General features: G+C 36.4%; 1 long non-coding RNA gene across 1 annotated transcript in view; it reads right to left on the bottom strand.

Moving 5' to 3' along the window:
* Positions 1–1032: 1032 nt before the first annotated feature.
* LOC132168647 (uncharacterized) overlaps positions 1033–5837 on the bottom strand; it is an 8448-nt gene continuing 3643 nt past the window's right edge. The window contains exon 4 of the long non-coding RNA XR_009438900.1: positions 1033–1088. This is a non-coding gene — a long non-coding RNA (uncharacterized LOC132168647). The remainder of the gene's footprint in view (positions 1089–5837) is intronic.

Genomic DNA, 5837 nt, shown 5'->3' with positions numbered 1-5837 from the left:
CCTAACGGAAGGGAGAAAGTGGAAGGAAATCAAAGTTCAATACACCAAAGTAAAAGACTTTGAATATTATGAGGGTGTTTGCAAAAGGCGTGTAAGTTCATGAAGGGTAAGTGAAATTTCTCCTAAATAATTTTACTTAACTTACACCTCTTATTAGAGCAAACTAACACTGCATTAATATTCGAAAACCATAACATATCAAAACACTTCTCTTGCGGAGAAAATCTCCCCCAGTGGGCCCCATTTCTTTACACTTATTTTTACAATGTGCTATCAACCACTCACAATGTGATATATGTCGACCATTTTTTGCACTACTAATAAAAGGAGAAATGAAGACCTGCATAAGGGGTTCTTCTTTCTCCTCTCCTACGAGCCCTCCCCCAGGGGCTTCCAAGGATCTCTCCATCCCACGTCTCTCTCTCTCTCCCAGAGACACATCTCTTTCTATCTCTCTCTCTAACCCTTCGCTCTCCCCATAAATCTCAGACACATTACTCACCATTCACATATTGATTTATATATGAATAAAGATGCTAACTTAAGCATTGGAGAGTCTTTGGCCCCATCTGGAGACTCTCTGATCTTGCCCTTGTTTTGCAAGAACACCATTTTTCATACAAGTCCTCTCATAGCTCAACCATGAAGAAAACTCGCTGGCTAGCAAATCCTCGGACTGAAAAACGCACCAACAACTTCTAAAAGGAAATCAAAGCCTAGATATTGTTAATAAGCCTACACCTAACAATACATTAAGTATCTGAATTTAATAATGCACACTTGCATACATTTCTCTAGCAAGTGAAAATAAGTAAACCACAATTAAAGAAGTTCAAAAGTCAAGACAACCTACTCTTTGTGCATCATTTACTCCTTAAAATTGATTCTGTAGAGGCAATTAAGTCAATTTGAGAATCAAGCAATTGATACAGGCTGTACCTGTTTTTCTCCCTCTTGTCCTACACAAACAACCTTTCCACCAAAGGATTCCCACTAAAAAGAGTAGTAAGCATACTGCTCCAATTGCAACCCCAGAATGATATCAACAGTTTGCTTGGTTCTACCACCATTTGGACAAAGCTTGAAATCTGCACAAAAAACAAAATTAACCAATTATGTTTCCTAGCAAAGGACTTAAAGTGTACAAGACAAGAAAGCTTGGCCAAATAAATAAGTGCTAATAATTGATTATAAGCGATTCTCACAATTGAAAGCTAATAATAATAATGGATATTGAATTTTTTTTTCGTGACTTTTTTTAATCTTTTTTCCTTTTTTTTTTTTTTTGTTAAGTATTTCTTTTGGATATTTTATGTGTATTTGAGTGTGCCATTTACATTTTCTTGTAATGTTTAGACGCTTGGATTGCCCTTATTTCATTAGCTAATGTTTTGCCATGTATTTTTGTGGCACAGCTCCCCATCCTTTGTAGCCACAAAGAGTATCTACTGTGCGACAAAGGTATGGGAATGCTGGGAGGTTATAAATATTTTTCTATCAACTCTTTTCTCTGGTTGAAGGAATTGGGTGTTTTTATGAGTTGGCTTTCTTGTATTTATAGGGAGGAAAAATCAAGCCAGGCTCCATTTATTTCAGCATAAAATGATTTTTGTAAAATGTTTTTGATATTTTCAAATGTTTGATGCGACGAAAAATATTTTTTGGTTTGACCAACAAATATTAGTTTTTAGATCATGTACTACATATGTGTTTGTACCTTTATGTTTGTGCAAGAATATTTTGTTGGTCAGACCAACAGATGTAGTCTTGTTGGGATACTTGTTGGATTCTATCCGCTTGTGCCATTTGCTTTAGTTTGGATAGATACAGAAATTAAGTTGGGCGACAAATAGTATTGACAAGAACTAAAGGCCACCACTTCTCCAAATAGTCACTACTTGTCCATTTAATTTCTTGCGATGATGGCCGGCCAGAAACAGAGCCACAGCCCAAAATTTCATAGATTTAGATGATAAACTGTTTGCTTTATACTCTGATAGAAATATCTAAATTTTTGGTTGCTGCCATTTAATTCCTTATATATATCAGCCTCTCTTGTCCATCCTTGAGTGCCACACTAATCCCATCCCAAAACCTCAACCAACATAAACTACTCATGGACAGAACTTGTTTCCTATTCCTCCTCAATGTCGAACTGCTTTTAGCACAATGTTACATGGCTAGTTTAGGAAATGCTCTGGTTCCTAACATTGCCACGGATCAATTTTCTCTTCTTACCTTAAAAGCTTGTATTTCTTATGACCCTTATAATGTTTTGACAAACAATTGGTCTACTGGGACTAATGTTTGTAGTTGGATCGGTGTCACTTGTGGTTTTGGTAATCATCGAGTCACAGCCTTGAACCTTTCTAACATGGGTCTTGTAGGAACCATTCCTCCTCATATAGGAAACCTTTCATATCTTGTTTCTCTAAGCATGAAAAACAATGGTTTTCATGGCTCTATGCCTAATGAGCTGACTCGTCTGTACCAGTTGCAACACTTATCCTTTGGATTCAATAATTTTGGCAATGCCATCATGGTTGGGACTGTTAACCAAACTTCAAAGTTTGTCACTCTATGGTAACTGTTTCACAGGGACTATTCCACCTTCTCTATTTAACATATCTTCGTTGCAAAGAATTAATCTTAGTCAAAATAAGCTTTTAGGCTCCATACCTTCCTCCATCTTCAACATCTCCACCTTACGAGAAATTTATCTCTCAAAAATCTTACTTTTCGGGCCGATGCCCTCCATTATCTTCGACATGCATTCACTGCAAGTCATAGTTCTCAGATCCAATAAGCTTTCTGGTGGACTCTTAGAAGATATGTTTAATCATCTTCCCAACTTACAAAACCTTGATATGACTTCTAATCAATTTTATGGCCAACTCCCAGCCGCTTTGTTCAAGTGCAAACAACTGCAATATTTATCATTGTGGGGTAATAATTTCACAGGAAAAGTGCCTTCGCAAATTGGGAACTTAACCATGCTCACAACATATTTGGAGGTATGTTAAGTCTTTTCTTTGTATTCTTTAAGTTTTAGTCTATCATCAAATTTTAATATTGGTTTCTAAATGGTAATTGTACTTTTCCATCAAACAACAACAAATTTTATCGTAGGTAATTAATTAATTCCTAGGACTAGACAAATTAATGTCTGAAATTTAATTGATTATCACTTTTGGTCAGCATGAAAAAAGTAGGAATATGTTATGTCAGAAAGTAGTGAACAAAATTATATCAGTTACCTTTAAAAATTATTTATGATAAGTAATTGATTGCCATGACCCCATTGCAACGGGTATTTCCGCCCTTGCCTCTGCCATTCTTCCCATTTGACTTATCTCTTTTGTGCTTCGAGAAGCCTGATGATCATTGTCAAGCTTTTTTTTGAGTTTCATGTGACAAGACAAGTTCAGTCACCTCTTTAAACGCTAGAGTTTCTTTTCCATACAACAACTTCGTAACCAAGTGATCTTAAGAAGAGGGAAGGGATACAAACAAAAGTATCACTTTATCTTCGTCTTCAATCTTCACTCCAAAATTCAACAAAAGTGTATTCAACAAGTTCAAATTTTTTAGATACTCCAGCAAATCTATATTTTTCTCCATCTATAAATCATATAATTGTTTCTTCACGTACAACTTATTTGTCAAATTCTTCACCATATAAAGACTCTTAATTTTTTTTCAAATTGGCTCTGCATTTTTCTTATCAATCGCACTGTGAATAATTTCATCTGAAAAATTAAGATGGATCACACTGACAGCCTTTACATCCATCTCTTTCCAGCCATCATCGTCCATGTTCTAGGTTTTATTCGACTTTTCCAATAATGCATTGTAGATTCCTTTCTAAATCAAAAGATCATTCATCCTCCTTTGCCAAACAGAAAAATTGTTCTTCCCATTGAAATACAAACTTCTCTTTTGTAGGGAACAAATGGCATGGCGGCTAGTCCCTCTCACTATTGCTTTGCAACCTTTTATTTTATCTTCTGTTTTTCTTTCCTGTAGTCCACTCTCTCTCTCCCTCTCTATCTATGCAGCACTTGAGAAAAACCAAGAAAATCAGCCACGCCCTCCCTATTGCACAATCTCAATAACTGGAATTAGGATCCTCTCCAATTCATTTAAACTAGAGAATATACGAGAGGTATTTTTGTCACCTCAAAAAGTGAAATGATAAAAATAACCATCAACTATAACTAATTGAATACTCACTGGTTCAAATAAATTGGAGATGGTTCTATTCCCAATAACTGGTGGCTGCACACAGTAATTCTCCCAAAAGACCAAAACAAGTGCGGCGCCTAGCATGAAAATCGGCTCACCATCCAAGTCGGCTAAAGAGTACAAATTCCAATCAAAATTGGGGAGAAGTCTCCAAAACCTAAAAGGAAAAGAAAATTAGAGTGGCCACGTGCGAGGGGTGAAAAGCCACACCCAACCTCAACATATCGATCGATATGTTAGAGAAAATATAAAATAAAGTGCTAACCATATTACTTTAACAGCTATTTAAAGTTTTGGTACACTTTATGTATGATTTATAAAAGTATAATAATAATGCAAGATTGTTCATATTGTGGCAAGTGAAATACCAAGCGAAATTGGTAATCTGAAAATTCTAGAGGAGTTCAGTGTTGGATTCAATAGCTTTACCGGCCCAATTCCATTTGAAATCTTCAACATCTCAGCAATAAAAAAGATTTCATAGCTTCAAATAATCTCCGAGACTATCTTCCTTCAAAAATGGGCTTCCTCCTCCCAAATCTCCAAGTACTTCATCTTTGGGGAAATCAATTCAGTGGAAAAATTCCTAGCTCTCTCTCCAATGCTTCACAGTTGTATAGCCTAGATTTGTCTAATAACTCATTCTCAGGAATAATTCCTGAATCACTTGGTAACTTAAGGCTCTTAGAGTGGCTCAACCTAGGAGACAACAATTTGACCTTTGAATCTCAAGAATCGAGTCTTCTCTCTTCTTTGTCAAATTGCAAGTATCTCAAACATTTAGTTCTTGCTGCAAATCCACTCAACGGCATCCTTCCTAATTCCATTGGAAATCTCTCCACTTCTCTTCAACAATTTTACATGTATGATAGCAACATTTGGGGTGGCATTCCTCGAGATATTGGCAATTTAAACAACTTGGTAATTTTGTCCCTGGGCTACAATGAATTGGCTGGACCTATCCCAAATACAGTGGGAAGAATGCACATGCTCCAAGGTTTGTTCCTCCAGGGAAATAGGCTAGATGGTCCCATCCCATCCGATCTTTGTCATTTAAAGAGCTTGTCTATAATGGATATAAGTTCTAATAAGCTTTCTGGAGACATTCCTACATGCATGAATAATCTTACTTCTTTAAGACAGCTCTATTTAGCCGGTAACAAGTTGGCTTCTAGAGTTCCCTTGAACCTATGGAGCCTTACAGATCTCTTGGTTGTCAACTTGCCATCAAATTCTTTAAGTGGTTCTCTCCCACTAGAAATTGGAAATATGACGGTTTTAATAGTATTGGATTTATCAAGTAATCAATTATCAGGTAATATCCAAACAACATTTGGAGGCCTCCAAGATCTAGCTTATCTCTCCCTAGAAGAGAATCGATTACAAGGCTCAATTCCAGAATTGTTTAGTGAATTGGTAAGCTTGGAAGTCTTGGATCTTTCCAGTAATAAATTGGTTGGAGAGATTCCCAAGTCCTTGGAAGCACTCGTGCACCTCAATTATCTAAATTTGTCTTTCAATAAACAACAAGGAAAAATTCCGGAAGGAGGACCATTTGTAAACTTCCCGGCTACATCATTTACATCAAATGA

This window comes from Corylus avellana, chromosome ca2, assembly GCF_901000735.1.
Source record: "Corylus avellana chromosome ca2, CavTom2PMs-1.0".
NCBI lineage: Eukaryota > Viridiplantae > Streptophyta > Magnoliopsida > Fagales > Betulaceae > Corylus > Corylus avellana.
This window is presented reverse-complemented; position numbering and strand designations above follow the sequence as displayed.